Source organism: Hordeum vulgare, chromosome 6H (genome assembly GCF_904849725.1).
Source record: "Hordeum vulgare subsp. vulgare chromosome 6H, MorexV3_pseudomolecules_assembly, whole genome shotgun sequence".
Lineage (NCBI taxonomy): Eukaryota > Viridiplantae > Streptophyta > Magnoliopsida > Poales > Poaceae > Hordeum > Hordeum vulgare.
This window is the reverse complement of record NC_058523.1, coordinates 230,043,957-230,064,464: the sequence shown is the minus strand read 5'-3', so window position 1 is coordinate 230,064,464 and position 20,508 is coordinate 230,043,957.

Here is a 20,508-nt window from a genome sequence, read left to right as displayed (position 1 = left end):
GAGACATGGACATATTACTTGTGACGCATGCTACTTGGATTGAGCTTCATGTCTTTGGTTTCCCTTGCATAATATGCTTACATACCATGTGGCATTCCATTGTTCCTTATTATGATAAGAATGATGACAACACTTGTTGGGTTCATCACCACTTGAATGATATGTTTTGCATACATGTTAACCTCATTTGTTTTTTGAGTGTTTTTCATGTTGTTTCGTTTCGGAGGAGTCCCAAGGTAATGCCATCATGCGACAAATTGGTCATGCGAAGACGTACACAATACGAGGCACCAAGATCTTTGGGAACTTTCCTATGGGTTGCTCGCTTGTTTTGGGTCATTCTCCCATGCACTCTTTGAACGGGCCACATTTCCATTGTTGTTTCCTCCTTGTCATTTACATGATATATCTCATGGATGGAGAAGCGACATATCGTGTGCATAAGTTTCGCCTTGGTTACATTCACATGCATTTAGACATCTATTCCAACACTTTCACATTTGTTGCCCAATATGTTAAATGGAAATGTTTTTTCCAAAACAAATTTCCTAATTATGAATGGATTGTCTCACATTTTGAATGGCTTCATGCATCCTATCTTTCCATGTCACACTTGATATTTGATCTTGTGCATTTTCTTAGCAAATTTGTTGTGATCTACCTTGATGCACTATTTATACATGATGATTACTTTGTCCAACATCAATTGCATGATAACACAATCATTTTGAGCCATATTTGACATGTTCATGCTTTTAATGAATCTTCTCTCTATGATATCATGCTACATAATGGTAAAATTTGTCACTTCGTGCACAATCAAATTGCCCACATGAATGCTTTGCATATCATTCTCATTCACTCTATTCAACTTCATGATACTTGTCACGAACATTCTAGTCGAACACAATCGTGCTTAATTGATGGACACCTTGTATGCGTTAACCAATGTATTTCCAAGTGTACCTTGTGTTTGCACTTTTTGCATGTACACCATCTCGGAGATATCTTGGAGTATTTTGATAGGACCGTGACTTGCACTTCATCCAACTACAAGTCCTTCCACGACTACCGTTCCCATGGTGATGAGGTTTTTGATCTGAGGAGGGATCTTTCCCAAGGGGGAGGGGATGATGTGGAGCATCCTATGGACATCATCATGGCAAGAATCCCTTTTCCAAGTGACATGTGCTACATATACTTCATACACACGAAGGTGAATCTTCTCCTTTACACGTGTCAACCTGTACCCTTCGAGGATGGTATACTACGTGACCTCCCCCCCCCCTCCCCCCCCCCCCCCCCCGCTCGTGTGTATGCATAGGTGTGAGCAGATCTACACATTCATTGAGAAGGGGTCCAAGCTCAAGAGTACGACTACACCATCCACGTGGGAAGCTTGGAAGCAAATGAAAAAAGACAGAGTTTCGGAAGTCTACAGCGGTCGGATGACCGGAAGCCACCGGACGTTTGACACTTTATAGCGTCTAGACGACCAACACCCTCTAGACGTCTCACATACTCCACCCTCTGAAGTATGAGCCTCTTTGGAAATCTGGAGCCAACATACCCGAGCAACAACCATCACACATCCTGCCCGCTGCGGACGTCCGTCCCTCGAGAGCCGCAGAACGACCAGAACCCTCCGCACGTCCCGAACCACCTGCGCGCAGCCACGGCCTTTGGCCTTGTATCTCTCTCCCACTTACCCCTTCGTGGCTAATACTATATATAGTCTTCCCTCACCTCCTTTCCAGGGTTAGCAATGGTTTAAATATAATTGAGTATTGCTCCTTCCACTACTTCTCCCATGGAGATGAGACCTCTGCGTGAAAATATCCACTAGTGGATGTCAAGGCCCCTTGCAAGGAAAGATTCCTAGTGGATTCAAGGCCCCATCTCCCTTTTGGATTTGGGATGAAGTCTACCATGTATCTTACTTTCCCTTTGTTGTTCATGTACCTTTCTGGATCTTGTGTGTGGTGAGTCTAGTGGATGTGTGATTGGACTTGTTTTTTTAGTGTTTCCTCTTGTGATTTCTCCCCGTTCATCCCCGTGTTCTTCGTGTTCCTGAGGTTTCCCCCTCCAATTCGTGAAAGATCGATACCCACGGATTTGTCGAGTATCATATTGATATCAAGAGCCACGTTTCTCAAAAAATTGGAGAACTCCCCTTTGTTTTCTAGCCTAATTTTGTGAGTATTATCCCAATTCTAAAATCCCCACCAAAAATAGCCTCATCAAAAAATTTGTGATTTGTTGCTTTTGATCCATGGAATTCGTGTTTGGCAAATAGATCTAGCTTCCACTCCATGAAATCCCACCAAAAATTTTCTTTTCCCCATCATATTTGACCCCGAAAATCAAAAAATCTGCCAAAAATCGTTTCGGAGATCTAGATCTCGCGTTGCCCCGACCTATCGAACGACCAACACCTTACGGACGTCCGGACCCATCCAAAGAACCGGGCGTCAGACCTTTTCCGGACTTCCAGAACACCCAAAACAGACCCGATTTCTTGGATCTCTCGACTTTCCGGATGTCCAACCTGTGGACATTCGGCCCCCTCCGGACGTTCATAACGTGTAGAAACTAACTTCGGTTGATTCTTGTATTGGTCATAACTAATTCATTCAAACTCCGATTTTTACATTCGTTAGCTCGTTGGATAGCTATTGACACCCCCCCCCCATTCCACAAAAATACTTACAACACCATTTGACTCCATCAATTGTTTCCCTTTTTGGCAACTTTGCCTAGGCCTACACCATAACTTAGCATAGTTTTCCCAACATACTCTTCCGCCAACATAACCCAATTTTGTTGAGATATTAAGTTGTGGTTTTTGTTTCATAAGGTGTTTCGGCTAATTAGGGATGGTTCTACATCGGCAATGCCGACACTCATCATCGCCACAACCTCTGCATCGACAACGACCAATTCGACTTTTGACACCCCAACCGTAAGCAAGGACGGTAATCTCGACAACATCATTCTCCATTTCCTTGTCATTGTATTGATTGCTCTGAGCCTATTGCGTACATTATCCATTGCGACTAGCGAGTTGATAATTGTAAGTCCACATTACTTGTGCACCGAAGTGATACCCTTATGCTGCATAGTTACTTTTAGCGTGCAAATATCCTTTTATCTACAGTGTGACATAAGTCTCTCCCGTGCATTTCCATCATACTTGTCCCATATATTGGTTCGAGCATCAAGCATTGCCTATCAAGAAAAGGAGCAAAACAAAGAAGAAAAATCTTTTAAGCAAAAGACGAGATACAGAAGAACTTATAAGCAATAGCAATTGCATTGAGACATTTTGCATAGTGCATACACTTGGATCATGCATACATAGCATACTTTGGATTGAAAATGGCACATTTAATCTTACATATTGGTGCACGAACGCATATCTAGCCCATTTAAGCAATAGAGATATCGTCTCTCTAGTATCCGTGCAACAAGAGCTTTTCTGTAGTCTCACACATTCTGTGCTCATTCCTTGGTTGCACGGATATCTATCTATCTGTTTGTGTGTGTTCCTAGTGCCAGCATAGCTATTGATCTATTTTCTTTGCGTTGCAATTTTATGAATCTTTTTCAACATTTTCAATATCTTGACTTACGTTTGCTTTAATTTTGTGCCACTCGTCCTAACCAAGCCACTTGATAGGCTTTAGTTTGTAGGTGTGATTGAACAAGTCCGATACCAATTCCACTATCCTCTGAATTCACATTGAGTGAAACGAGATACATTCTCAACTTTGGGAACGGTATTTTGGTATTGTTTATCTCATTTCCCACTCACCTTTGCTTGAGTCTTGTGATGGATAGGCAAAGCACATCTTCTTCAGTCGTCAACGACAACGACAGCGTGAACAACTACATCACCCACAAACTTGAGCGACTCGGCATCGACATATGACATTCTGAACCTCGAAAAAGAGACTGCATCGACAACAAGTTGGATGCACACATGGAGCAACTTCGCATGTGTTGGCCAACTACAAGTCTTCTTCCCCTTCCTCATCGTCAAACCGGTGACGCTCAAGTTGCACATCTTCGGAGCACCCATCCGATGCAAGCACAAGTCGGCCACGTCCTCATCTGCGAGACGACCGCCACAACAACCGTCACGCTCGTGATCTACATCATCACAAAGGAAAGCGAACTCCAAGAAACAAGTGCACGAAGACAGAGAACACCATCGGCTACAAGCTCCACATCATACTATGCCCAACCTTCATGAGCTCAAGAGAATACCACGCGATGAACACCACCAAGGATAAGCTTCAGCGCCAACATCAAGCAAACCACCTACACGCATCGATGACCCTTCCATCTTCGGAAGCATCCCAAGGAAGATGGCCGAGCATGGAGATTTCCCTTCGGTCTTGTAGGAAAGTGATGATGTGTCGTCTTCGACCTTCATCCAAGATCACCGCGACAATATGGTCAACCAAGGGGGTTTCCCGTCAACCACGACGCGAGCGCGTCCCTCTTCGACAACATGAATACGGCACCCGCATAGAACTCATACTTGGAGTCAAGCACCTAGGGCGAGCTTGGGATGTCCCTTCGGTCTTGGAGGAGATTGATGTTTGGCCACATCCTACGACATTCATCTTCGGAGGCGTTGTGGATGAGGAGGTTGAGCATGGGACTATCCCTTCAACAAAGGCGGCGATATGAGTTGAGCATGGAGATGTTTGCACCTACATCTCTCCAACACCCACATATGAAGAGATGCCCCAATTTTCATGTGAGGAGAGCCACCACCACATTAGTGACATGAGTGACTCCACCATATGTGACATTGAGTGCATTTCCCATGAGAGCATGAGCGTGACCACCACTAGCCCTATACATGAAAATATGCCACAATTCATATGTAAGGTTGAGAGCCATCACCACTCTTTGAGTGACTCAACCAGCTATATGAGTGAGAGCATCCTAGAGGGAGTGTGTGTGCTACAACACTTAGTGAGTGAGGTAGTTGACAGGGCACATTAGGCCATTATGATTTCTAACGACTTACCCTCTACTCCTAGTGTGTTTTCTTCTTTGTTTCAAGGTCACATACATTATGACATGCCTACCCTCGACGAGTCCATCCCTCCAATGGTAATTATGATGGCCATGGCGAACGATCATGCACCCCCACCCCCACATGGTTCCATCATGATGTCGACCATGAATTGGTCCTTGCCACCTCACCTACATCACATGAGTGGAGATCTAAAGGTAACATAGGTGGTGGTTCTTCGCTTGTCCCACTAGTGGACCATCTTGACATTGATTGCTTGCATGATGTTGATCACCTTATGGACACACCACGTGCTATGTTTTCTTCATGCTTAGATGTGCCACCTATTTATGATGCCTATGATTATGAGCATGTCGAATTACCTAGTTGTGATGCTATAATCCATAGGATATCATGTGAAAATTCTTTAGGTCACATCATGTTCGACGATACGCTTGAGTTGTCATATCTATGCATGAGATCACCCATATTGCATCTTTGCAATCTCATCATAGTAACTATGCATATTCCATAAAAATTAATCCAATTTGCGAATATGGCATAGATGACAAACCAATGGTTCTTGGCATTTTATTTTCTCGTGATGACATTACCATGCTTCATTTACATCATTTGCGCAATTGTTTACATATGCCATGCCTTGACCAACTAGCTATGGATATACATTGTTTTGGATGTTGCCCATATTCTCCGAATTATGCTTCCGCTGTTGCACATGAGAAACCCCCATAGTTTCCTCATACATGTTAGAAACTTGTGTTCCATCTCATCCATTGCATATGTCCATACCTTGAGTGCATCACACCATGCTTAAAACTGCTCCATATGTTTATGATGATGCATCTCATATGCCATGCAATGAAAATGGTTATAGATCACATGATTGCTTCTATTGTGTGCACCATCCGCACATCATGTATAACAATGCCCTAAATTTAAGTCATGAACTACATAATTCTTGTCTCCGTTATGCCATATATTACAACAAACCTTTCATGATGGATGACATATTCCTTTATCATGCATCTCATTTATTTGAGCATTGGACATTTTGTGCTAATGAACACAAGCACATGCACATCCTAACGGAGGATGTGTACATCTACCATGCGCACACAATTTTTCCTTTCTCTTTGTTGTGTGTACCCTCACGAATTCTCGTCAACCTCACAATCACATGAGTTGACAAAAAGAGCTCTTGAAAGCAACGACACTTTAGGATTCATCGGAATGTGTCTCCATCCATTCCCCTCGCGCAAGGACTACGTGCACCTCTTCTACTTGGCTCTCACACAACTATGGGCTATATACCGCTTGCCATCTTATGCCCATTTCATCATGTTCACTTTGCATGTTATGCCTCATTATATGCTTTTGCTATGATATTGTGACCCTTGCTAGCATTTACCCATGATTCACAATTCAGCTACTACTATGTGTACTTTCATGCTTGGTGGAGACCCTAGTTGTTATTGCCATGTTCATATCTTGTGCTATGCTATTATTGCTTCTTGTATTGGGAGAGTCATGATGTTCCTTACTATTTACTTAGGACTTCTTGTCAATACAATGATCATACTTTGCTCATATCTTGTTTTCATGCTTGTGATATGTCATGTGCATTATGTATCACCACTATTTGCACACGTCATATAGTTTCCATGATTACATCTAGTACGTTGCATCTTCGCACTACTAGCTTCCATGATTGGTTTCCTATGATTGTTTGCCTTGTTGCATCACCCATGATGCATAATTGCTCATTTCATTAGGTTGATGACATACATGCTCATGCCCCTCACATGATTTGTTTTGATCATTGTCTCTTGTCTAATTTACTTGCATATTGTAGAGAATGCACCCGTGCTATGAATATTGATATGGACATTGCACTACCATTCTCATTTAGGCTTGGGGACTTGGACATCTTACTTGTGACGCATGCTACTTGGATTGAGCTTCATGTCTTTGATTTCCCTTCCATCATATGCTTACATACCACGTGTCATTCTCTTGTTCCTTCTTATGATAAGAATGATGACAACACTTATTGGGTTCATCACCACCCGAATGATATGTTTCGCATACATGCTAACCTCTATTTTTTCAAGTGTTTGTCATGTTGTTTTGTTTTGAAGGATTCCCAAGGTGATGCCATCATGTGACAGATTGGTCATGCAAAGACATACACAATGCGAGGCACCAAGATCTTCGGGAACTTTCCTATGGGTTGCTCGCTCGTTTTGGGTCATTCTCCCATGCACACTTTGAACGGACCACAATTCTATTGTTGTTTCGTCCTTCTCATTTACATGATATATCTCATGGATAGAGAAGAAACATATCATGTGCATAAGTTTTTCCTTGGTTACATTCACATGTGAAAGGACGTGGATGTCGCCTAGAGGGGGGTGAATAGGCGCTTTGAAATAATTACGGTTTATGCTTGAACAAATGCGGAATAAAACTAACGTTTAATTTGTCAAGCACAAAACCTAAAACAACTAGGCTCACCTATGTGCACCAACAACTTATGATAAGCAAGATAAACAACAAAGTGATAGCAAGATATATAACAATAAACAATATGGCTATCACCAAGTAAAGTGCATAAGTAAAGGGCTCGGGTAAGAGATAACCGAGGCACGCGGAGACGACGATGTATCCCGAAGTTCACACCCTTGCGGATGCTAATCTCTATTTAGAGCGGTGTAAAGGCACAATGCTCCCCAAGATGCCACTAAGGCCACCGTAATCTCCTCATGCCCTTGCACAATGCAAGATGTTGTGATTCCACTAAGGGACCCTTGAGGGCGGTCATCGAACCCGTAGAAACAAGGTTGGGGCAATCTCCACAACTTAATTGGAGGCTCCCAACAACACCACGAAGCTTCACCACAATGGCATATGGCTTCGAGGTGACCTCAAATGCTCGGGGCAATCTCCACAACTTAATTGGAGACCCCGACGCTTGCCCGGAGCTTTACACCACAATGATTGAGCTCTGAGGCACCACCAAGCATCTAGGACGCCAAAGCATCCACGAAGAACAATTTCTAGGGTACCAGGTACCCAAGGGTAATAAGCTTCTCGAACTTCACTTCCACATGTCACCGTGGAGAACTCAAACCGATTTAACTAATGCAATGGCAAGAACACATGAAGTGGTCAAGTCCCTCGCACTCAAATCCCTCCACAACAACAAAAGCTATGGAGGAATATGAGAGGAATAAGAAGGAACTCACAAAGAACTCCAAGATCAAGATCCAATGGGTTCCCCTCACATAGAGCAGAAAGTGGTTGGTGGAGATGTGTATCTAGATCTCCTCTCTCTTTTCACTCAAGAACTAGAAAGAATCATTGGAGGGATTGAGAGATAGCAAGATCTAAGAAGGTCAACAATGGGGGCAAACACGAGCTGGAAGGATGGGGAACCATTGGGGAAGAAGACCCCCTTAAATAGGGCCCCACAAATCTAACTGTTACACCCGTTTTTACATGACAACGGTTCAACCGGTTGCCAGGGCGGTACAACCAAGCTGCATATTTTAACGGTATAACCGCCCAGCTACCGCCCAACAACCGGACCACAACAGAAGGTTGGCCAGCGGTTCCACTCACCACACATGTTGGGGACGGCTAAGTCCCAAGCGTTACAACCGCTAGGAACACCAGTTGTACTGGGTATACTTAATATAGAGGTACAACTGGGTCACCACCGCCCAACCACCGCAACACAACAGAACCGTGGCCGGTTGTGGACCGGTGCTGGGACGGTTTACCCGACCAGGGTGTAGGCGGTACAACCGCCCTAGGCAGCGGTACAACCGCTGGAAGAAAACAGGAAATACGAGAACTTCCATAACTTCTGCAAATGAGCTCCGAATTGAGCAAACTCAAGCTTGTTGGATTCAGGACAACAAGAGCTATCTTAAGAAGAAGCAGTTATGAAAATGCCAATGATATAGAGATGTGAGACTTCTAAGGATGAAGAACCGGCAAAAACTCCAACATCGAAAACATCATCGATGAACTCGAGCTTGTCATAAAAATGACCATATGATGTGAACCTCACAAAGAGAACCACTAAATAAGAACCAAGAAAGATGATGCAAGGATGCAAATGGTTTGAGCTCTCAACAAATGATACAATAAAGCTACTCACTTGAGAGCCCCCCTTGAAAGTACGGCAATCTATCCTAAAATAGAAAAACCTATACCTTGCACATAGTCCACTTGAGCTAGAATATGATGATCTTGACTTCCTCAAGATGGAACACCTTTGTTGATTGCATTGGATTGATGAAGACAAGTTGATTGATCCCCCATACTCACTATGGGTGAGCCAATCTTCAGCACATCTTCACAATTCCATTGCCACCACAATGGATGGCAAGCTCCAAGCATGATATCTTTGTGATAATCCACTTGAACTTGCACACCGTAATCTTGATGAATATCACCACTTGATGTCATCCTTCATGGGTTGAATGATATCTTCCTCTTGACGCAAACCCATGGAAACACACCTAACCCCACATAGAACTCTCACGAAGATCATGGGTTAGTACACAAAAGCGTTATGGACAATGCATACCATACCATGGGATCACTTGATCCCTCTCGGTACATCTTGTACGCTTTGTGTGTTGATAATCTTGATTTACTCTTTGTCTTAGTCTTGATCAACCTTGTGTATTTATGACCATTCTTTGGATAATGCCTTGAATACCACCTTGCTCATCATATAAACTCCTTGAAACCAACATATGGACTTCAAGAAGTTCCTATGGATAAATCCTACAAATATAACTTAAGGCAACCATTAGTCCATAGGGATTGCCATCAACTACCAAAACCACATATGGAGAAATATGCTCTAACAACATGCATTTGGGCATTTATTCCGACACTTTAAAGTTTGTTGCCCAGCATGCTAAACAGAAACGTTCTTTTCACAACAAATTTCCTCATTATGAATGGATTGGCTCACATTTTGAATGGCTTCATGCGTCTTGTCTTTCCATCTCATACTAGATATATGAGCTTGTGCATTTTATTAGAAAATTTGTTGTGATCTGCCTTGATGGACTATTTATACATGATGATCATTTTGCCCAACATCAGTTACATGATAACACCATAATTTTGAGCCATATTTGCCATGTTCATGCTTTTGATAAATCTTCTCTATGATATCATGCTACATAATGGTATAATTTTTCACTTTGTGCACAATGAAATTGCTCACATGAATGCTTTGCATATCATTCTCATTCATTCTATTAAGCTTCATGATACTTGTCACGAACATTCTAGTCGGACGCACTCGTGCTTAATTGATGGACACCTTGTGTGCACTAAAAAATGTATTTGCAAGTGTACCTTGTGTTTGCTCTTTTTGCATCTACACCATCTCAGAGACATCTTGGAGTACTTTGCTAGCACCATGACTTTCACTCCATCCAACTTGGAGTGGGTTCCGATCTTTCACACATTGGAGGGGGAAACCTCAAGAACACGAAGAACACGGGGAAGAATGGGGAGAAAGAAAAATTGGGGATCGGGAACGTGAAGGGAAGTAGATCCACTTGCCAAACACTAGATCCACTAATCAAAATCAACAAAAACGCACTACAAACAACAAATCACAAAAGAATTGCTATGCCTTTTTTGTGCAGATTTTTTTAAATTGGCAAGAGCACACAAAATTAAGACTAGAAAACAAAGGGAAGGAGTCCAAATTCGTGAGAGATGTGGCTCGGATACCAATATGATACGGGGCGAACTTGTGGATGTCGATCTTCCATGAATTGAAGGGGGAAACCTCAAGAACACGAAGAACAAAGGGATGAACGGGGAGAAATCACAAGAGAAAACACTCTAGAGTAAGTCCAATTACACATCTACTAGACTCAACACACACAAGATCCACAAAGGTACATGAACAACAAAGGGAAAGTAAGATACATGGCATAGTTTGTCCCAAATCCCAAAGGGAGATGGGGCCTTGAATCCACTAGGGATCTTCCCTCGCAAGGGGCCTTGACATCCACTAGGGGATCTTCTCACATAGAGGTCTCATCTCCATGGGAGAAGTAGTAGAAGGAGCAATGCTCAACTATAGCTAAACCATTGCTTACCCTAGAAAGGAAGTGGAGAGTATATATAGTCTTAGCCACGAAGGGGTAAGTGGGAAAGAGATACAAGGCCAAAGGCTGCGACTGCGCGCAAGTGGTTCCGGATGTCCGGAGCGTTCCGGTCGTCCGGCGGCTCTCGAGGCACTCGACGTCCGGAGTGGGCCGGATGTCTGATGGTTTCTGCTGAGGTATGGTGGCTCCGGATTTCCGGAGTGGCTCGGTCATCCGGAAGCTAGAGTATGTCGGACGTACAGAGGGCGTCGGCATCCGGTTGTAGAGTGTCGGGCGTCCGGTGGCTTTCGGTCGTCCGGCCGCAGTAGACATCGCAGCTCCGTCTTCTTCCATCTCCTCTTCCACGCTTCCCTCATGAATGGTGTAGTTGTTCCTTGGCGCTTGCACTCCTCCTCGTCATCCGTGAAGCTCCGATAATACCTATGCATGCACACGAGAGGAGTGTCAAGTAGTATACCATCCTCGAAAGGGTCAAATGAGCCCGTGTAAATGAGATGATTCACCTTTATGTATGTGGAGTAGATGTGGCAGTGTCACTTACCAAACAGACTCATGTCATGCTGATGTCCGTAGGATGCTCCACGTCAGATAGCGACGACAAAACTAGCATATCAAAGATAGTAGTGATATCCAAGGTAATGATCATCTTGCTGTAATCCCACTTGGAAGAAGATTGAATCCATGAAGTAGTCGAACAAGCATAGTCGAATGAATCCTCACACTCCAAAACGCTTTCAGAACTCTAGCGAGGAGAAGCAAATCCGGAAACAAACAAATGAAATGGTAAACACCACAATATATTCATGATATGATGCACAATCAAGTACCATGCATGTTCGGTTTAAATAGGCATGGCATGGCAAGATGCAAAAATCAAATACTTGCATATTGACGGAACTCCACGCTCGATTATTTAGTTCACTCTGGTTTGTACCCGATAACTTTAAATGTTGTTAACATGGCAAGAGGTGAAGCATAATTAAACTAGCTATCTAGTCAGTTTAAATGAGGCCAGAAACAACATATAACATTTCCAAAATGACCGCATATGTGATTTTCGAATTTGGTACAGTTTTGTCCTGAATGCAATTTTATTGTTGTTAAATAGCAAAAGTAATGCCACCATGTTATTTTGAACGGTTTTCTTAGCAAGTTACAAATATAGTTCATTTAATTCGGAGCTATGGTTACTTATATGTGAATTAAACCGTTTAATAGGTAATTAATGCAAATTAATTATAAAAATCATTTTAAATATATTTTTTCATGGATTAAAGTTGCATATTATGAAACTGCCTGAAAATCTAAGCACTTCACATACATAAATCATTTTAATCCGATGTATGGTTCATTAGTTATCATATGCATGAATATTGAGGGTCTTTCTGCAAATCTAGTATTTCCTGGAAATTAGAGAAATTCACGGCAAAGGAAAAAATTATACAGGTTGAATCTGATGTGAACTGGGTTCAAATAGGCATTGTTAAAACTAATTACATAAATTAAGGGAAAATCTCCTCTTGATGTAACCACTCGAGCGGTTTCCTCCCGCACGGGCGTCTCTCTCCCGACTCCCTAGAACCGACGCATCTCCTCTCTGTCTCGCGTCTCTCCAGGAGTTATATATACTCCCTGTAACCATCGACAATGTGAGATCAACCACTTTGATTTGTTTCACGTTATCAGCACTTGTCTACCAGAAAAGGAGCGAATAGAGAAACAGAGAAGGGAAGAAAGACTCGCCGCTGTTTTTCTACGGGGACAATTCGATGGAGGAGGAATTATGCCTTGTGGACAGTGGTACCACAAACTCCATACTGAGGGAGATAAAATATTTCCAAACTCTGAAAAAGATGAATGGAGATATTCTAACTATCGCTGGACGCGATACAGTGATTGTTGGTACTTGACGTGCCATATTCACACTCCCAAGTGGTACACAAGTGACGATAGAGGATGCTTTATTGTATCCTGACTCATCACGTACCCTGATCAGTTATCGAGATATCCGTAAGAATGGTTTTCATATTTAAACCCATGAAGACAACAAAGAGGAGTATTTACTCTTTACTAAACATCACGGATATGGCAAAAAGGTACATGATAAAATTCCTTCTCTATCGTCTGGTTTGTACTATACGTACATCAAACCCGTGGAACATGTTGCATACAAAGTAAATTTTTCAGAATGTTGACGCATTCCAAACCTGGCATGATCGCCTGGGCCATCCCGGAATCGGGATGATGAGAAAAATTACTAGCAATTCCATTGGTCATAATTTGCTTGAGTCAAAATTTCCTCAATCTTCTGATTTTGTGTGCACATCTTGTGCCACGGGAAAGCTAATTTTGAGGCCCTCGCATCTCAAAATACAAGCTGAACCACTTCAGTTCCTTGAACGTATTCAAGGAGACGTTTGTGGTCCTATTCAGCCATTATCTGGACCATTCCGGTATTTCATGGTTCTGATTGACGCATCTACACGATGGTCACATGTGTGTCTTCTGTCCACACGAAACCATGCATTGGCCAAAATAATGAGGCAAGTCATTAAGTTGCAAGCCCATTATCCTGAAAGTCGAATTAAGACAATTCGAATGGACAACGCTGCAGAATTCTCCTCACGTGCTTTCAATGATTATTGCATGGCTTTGGGGATTGAAGTTCAGCACTCTGTCCATATGTCCATACACAAAATGGTTTGGTTGAAGCATTAATTAAGAGGATTAAACTCATTGCAAGACCTTTGTTGACGAATTGCAACTTGCCAACCTCTTGTTGGGGTCATGTAGTTTTACACGCTGCTGACTTGATACAATTGAGGCCAACTGCATATCACAGTTCTTCCCCTCTGGAATTGGTACGTGGAAATCCTCCTAGCATTTCTCATCTGCGTAAGTTCGGATGTGCTGCATACATCCCGATCTCACCACCACAGCGGACATCTATGGGCCCACACAGAAAGTTGGGGATCTATGTGGGGTACAAATCGCCGTCGATTATCAAGTACCTGGAACCTCTAACTGGGGATCTGTTCACAGCCCGTCACGCTGATTGCATATTTAATGAGGAACATTTCCCGGTATTAGGGGAGATTTCAAGTACCAGAAAGAATGCCCGAAAATCGATTGGAATGCTCATGCCATTTCATCCTCTGATCCACGTACCCATGAGACCGAACTTCAAGTTCAGAAGATCATTAATTTGCAACATCTTGCAAATAATCTGCCAGATTCATTTACTGATCTAAAAGGTGTTACAAAATCCTTAAATCCGGCCAGAAACGCGCCAGAAAGAGTGGAGGTACCAATAAAAAACACTCAACTCCATGTTCCTAAAAAGAGGGGGAGTAGTATGGCCTCTGACCTGGAGCTAGCTTCTAGCAAGCAGCAAAGGAAATCGAGGAGAAAATCCTCAGAGTCAGTAAATGCAGGTCAACTCAACGTTGACAAACACCTGATGGGTAGTTCACACCCAGTGGAAGGACAACCTCCACAACCCAGCTCCAGTGTGCACAAACTGGCTGGAACATCGGAACACCCAGACTCAACCGTATTGGGAAATCACGAAGAGTCTCTAGGGGTGCAGGAAATTTCTATCAACTATGTTGATTCTGGAGAATCATTTGACCGCAAGAATACGACTGTCGACATATATTTTGCTGAAAAATTGCAGATACCCTTATCACTGATCATGATCCAAGGTCTATCGTCGAGTGCCAAAGGCGCTCCGACTGGCCTAAATGGAAGGATGCAATCCAAGCAGAAATTGCCTCGCTTAACAAAAGGAAGGTATTCACTGAAGCAATACCTACACCTCCCAATGTTTTCCCCGTGGGATTCAAATGGGTTTTCCTCCGGAAACGGAATGAGAACAATGAGGTGGTGAGATATAAAGCAAGGCTCGTAGCACAAGGTTTTACGCAGAAACCCGGCATTGATTTCAATGAAACATACTCTCCAGTAATGAGTGGAACCACTTTCCGATATCTTATATCTATGGCAGTACAAAATCGTCTATCCATCAGTTGATGGACGTCGTGACCGCATATCTTTACGGGTCACTAGATTCGGACATACATATGAAGGTTCCTGACGGAATCTCCGTCCCGAATAACAGTGCAAAACGCAACATGTATTGTGTAAAGCTGAATAAGTCATTGTATGGCTTAAAACAGTGGGGACGGATGTGGTACAACCGACTAAGTGAGTTCCTTCTTCAGAAAGGTTACTCCAATAGTGATGATTGCCCATGTGTCTTCATCAAGAAGTCCTCTACAGGATTTTGCATCATTTCTATGTATGTTGATGATCTCAACATCATTGGCAGTGCACCAGACATTGATGAAGCACGCAATCACCTAAAGATGGAATTTGAGATGAAGGATTTGGGTAAAACCAAATTTTGCTTAGGTATTCAACTTGAGCACCTTCCCTCGGGAATCATGGTACACCAAGCTTCCTATATCCAGAAAATATTGGAGAAATTCAATATGGACAAATCCTATCCATCTAAAACTCCTATGGTGGTTCGATCTCTAGACATAGAGAAAGACCCGTTCAGACCGAGGGATGATGGAGAAGAGGTGTTGGGACCTGAAGTTCCATAGCGCTTATGTATCTTGCAAATTTCACAAGACCTGATATTGCATTTGAAGTGAATCTACTTGTTAGACACAGCGCAGCTCCCACCAAACGACATTGGTCTGGAGTAAAGAATATCTTTCGATATCTCCAAGGCACAAAGGATCTTGGCCTATTTTTTCAGTTCCAGCAAAATCTGGAATCTGATATGATTGGGTATGCAGATGCCGGTTATTTGTCCGATCCCCATAATGCCAGATCTCAGACCGGTTTTGTGTTCCTACATGGTGGTACAGCTATATTATGGAAGTCTTCCAAACAGACTCTAGTGGCTACATCTACCAATCATTCTGAAATAATTTTATTATTTGAAGCGTCATGTGAATGTGTATGGCTTCGCAGAATGATAAACCACATACAACAGTCATGTGGAATTGGTTCTATTGAATCACCCACCATTATCTATGAGGATAATGCGGCATGTGTTGCACAAATGCAGACAGGATATATCAAGAGCAATATCACTAAGCATATTTCTCCTAAATGGTTTTTCCCCCACAATCTTCAGAAAAGCAGGGAAATAAGCATTCTGCAAGTCAAATCATGTGACAACCTTGCTGATTTGTTTACTAAGTCTCTACCAAACTCAACATTCCAGAAATATGTTCACGGAATTGGTATGCGACGACTTAGAGACTTGCAGGCAACAGGGGGAGTCTCTTCTTGAGATATCCTTGTTTAATAACATCACATTATGCTATCTCTTTGTGAGTTTACATTTCAGGTTTTCATCAAAGTCTTTATAAAGAACTTTTGAAGAAGAGTTCTTGATGATAAAGCTTCCCGGACAATCCTGAAGATGACTCCACATGGTCAAGCGTAGATTAGGGGGAGTGTTAAAACTAATTACATAAATTAAGGGAAAATCTCCTCTTGATGTAACCACTCGAGTGGTTTCCTCCCGCACGGGCGTCTCTCTCCCGACTTCCTGGAACCGACGCATCTCCTCTCTGTCGTCGCGTCTCTCCAGGAGTTATATATACTCCCTGTAACCATCGACAATGTGAGATCAACCACTTTGATTTGTTTCAGGCATGACGGCTACAGAACTATTTACGGGGACGTCCTATGTGCCGCTCTTTACGGCGAACGGAAGAGGCTTCGCATAGGAGATCGTTGACCTGCATTTAAAAATCAACAAAACCCATTGGTACCCTCAATCAGTAGCATACAAGCATGTGTTGCTAGCCAGTCCGCCGCATAGCTTCTCTTGAAGATTAATCTGAAAAATGAAATAAAGCATCAATATTGAAAAATGAGAAATTTTCTCAAAGTATGAACAACTTTTCAAATAAATATGAATACTTTTCAAACAGCAACAAATTTTAAAAATGCGAGCATTGTTTTCAAAACAGGAACATTTTATAAAAATCACAAACATTTTTCGAAAGAAAAATAAATTATGAAAATATGAACATTTTTTAATTTGCGAACCAATTTCGCAAATGATATCAAAACAAGAAAATATGAAAAAAATGTGAACAAATTTTGAAACCGCAAACATTTTTCGAATTGTGAACAAATTTTGAAACATGAAAAAATTTCAAATTCATGAACAAAATTAGAAAATCATGAAATTTTTCTAATTATGTAAATTTTGAAACTACGAACATTTTTTGAATTCTGAACAAATTTAGAAACATGAACAAATTTCAAATTTGTGAGTAAAATTATAAAACTGTGAACAAATTTTGAATCCACAAATATCTTTCGGATTATTAACAAATTTTGAAACATGAACGAATTTCAAATTCATGAACACAAATTAAAATATTGTGGACATTTGTCAAATTGTGAACAAATTTGGAAACAGCGAACAAATTTCAAATTCGTGAGTAAAATTATAAATTTGTGAACATTTTCTGAACTGTGCACAAATTTTAAAACCACGAACATTTTTTGAATTATGAACAAATTTCAAATTCGTGAACAATATTAAAAAGTTGTGGACATTTTTCAAATTGTGAACAAATTTGGAAACAACGAACAAATTTCAAATTCGTGAGTAAAATTATAAAATTGTGAACACTTTTCGAATTGTGAACAAATTTTGAAACCACAAACATTTTTTGAATTATGAACAAATTTCAAATTCGTGGACAAAAGTAAAAAAATTGTGGACATTTTTTGAATTGTGAACAAATTTGGAAACAGCGAGCAATTCAAATTACTGAGTAAAATTATAAAATTGTGAACATTTTGCGAAGTGTGAACAAATTTTGAAACCACAAACATGTTTTGAATTATGAACAAATTTTGAGGTATAGGGCGGCGCGACAAGACTTTGGGGAAGTAGTCTTAGGGCGCGAAGGAGGTCCTGGGCGACGGGGAACGGCAGATCTGCCAGGGGGGCTCGTGGATCCGTCCATTTCAGGTGGCGGCGGCGCTCGACAGTGGACTCCGGAAGGGCATCGATGCTCGATGGACTCCGGAAGGGTGGTGGCCTTCTCCTCTACTTGAGCCGAGAGAGAGAGAGAGAGAGATGGGAAATTAGGGAAAGGACTCGGGAAGGAAGAGATGCAGAGAAGGAAAAAAGCACGGGAGAAGAAGGGGCATGACGCGGGGGGTCCTCGAGGTGGTCGTCAGGGTCAGGGTTGCCCGAAGATCGTGTGAGGTGCGGTGGCATGAGGGCGTGGGAACTCGGGGTCTTGGATGGTTGTCTCCCGATCCCTATCGGGTCGAGGCAGGCTGTGGAGTGGGCGCTGGGGCGTCCTTAGGCCTTTGGATCACACACCCGACAGTCAAGAGGAGGGGTGGTTGGCTAGATCTGGAGGGAGAGGTGGAGGTGTCGGTTTGAAACGAGAATGAGAGCAGGGGTGGCGGTGGATGGATCCCAAGGTGGGATTAAGTTCTAGGGTTTGGACTAAAATGGTTAGGATTCATCGGCTATTTATAGCAGGGGTCCCTCCAAATGAAGGGAGTTTAGGGTTGTTTAGAGACATCGGATCGCAATCGGACGGTTCGAGTGAGGGGCTAGACTTAGGTGGGTGCTATGTGCTATGTAGGGAGTCGTGAACTGAGATGAGGAAGGCGGGCAGCCCAACAACCTGATTTAATTACGAAAAAGACTGACAATTTAACTGGCTATATTGTCGCTATGGTTTAACAATTGGAATACCAAACGACCTTCAAATACGATGAAATTTGACAGACAATCTATCTATAAAGTATTAAGACCATACACCAATTTTTAACACATTCCGAGAATGTTTTATAAGATAATGTTAATGATGTCGCAGACGTGTATGAGTATGTTTGGTCTTGAAACTGTCAATGGCGAGAACGGGAAGAGCTGACAAATATGGACGGATGCAAGTTTTTGAAAAAAAAATGATGACAAGGGAGTCCCAATGCAATATGGATGATATAATGACGAATGCAACAAACAATAAATCACACACCCATAATGAAATACATTAAAGGCATATGTAACGGTGATCTCAAGCTTAAGCTTGTCAATACATCCAATGTACCGACCCTTGTGGCTGCAAGGTATTACGTCAGGTTACGATGTTAAAGAAGTTATGAAGTAGAATTACGACACTATACTAACTTTTATTTGTGGGTTGATGGACACCACAACACTAAAATATTATTCTGCTCAATGATTGTAATGTAAAAGAGCCATGAGCTAAACAGATGTGTATTGTAAAGCGTTGATTCTTCAATGTAGATACTATGACATGTGATATATTTTTGATATTTCATTACTGATTTTGCACGTAGATTCAGACACTGACACGATATTGATTTACGCACTCGCACAACAAGCACGCATAGGCTCGGGACCGGGTCTCATGATCCAGCAACATGATTCCAAAACGAACATACAAAAGTTGTCAATGTCATTAAAAAAATTCTTCAATGGAAAAAACTAAGGGAAAACGCAGCACCACAGATCTCCCATGGGACGGCTCACATAGCCCCATGCGCATTCATTTGCATAAGGTGGATTAGTTTTTTCTCTTTTGGTCCAACATGCCGCACACAAAAAATAAAAGGAAAATCTAATAAGTGGTACCGCACCACATCCTTTTCATGCGGCGGCTTTTTTGTAGGAGTGGCATGCATACGGTTCAATGAAATTTTTGAATGCACTCATGCAAGAATCTTCTACCTCATGCTTACATCAGCGCGTTAAATGTTTTTTTATTTTTTAAAATGATTTCTCATAGATTAATAATTCGATTGGAGATCCATCTTTGTCGTTAGGTTCATCTCGACGAGAGCTTCAAAATAAGATCCTACATTAACATGTTTTGTTGATTTTTTTCATCATTTTTAATTGTTACATTTATGTCATCATAGTTGTTGTCTTACGAATGTACAGTTATAATAAAAATTATACATAATTATCAAAACAATAATTTTATATTTTTCAAGCATTGCAATGTTATGTGAAACTAAAAAATGGATGTTAAAGCAGTAACAATAAGCAAGTAAATGCATGAAACAACATAAGTATAATGAATCAAGTCTTTTAATGAAATATATCAATATTCATAAACATAATAATCAAGTTGATTTAATTTAAAAACTATGTGAAAAATAACGTGACAAATAAGTGATAGTAAATTGACAAATACCGATAAAAACAAGTTATCAAAACATGTCGACATAGGATCTAGTTTTAAATATTTTATTATGAAAAAATCAATG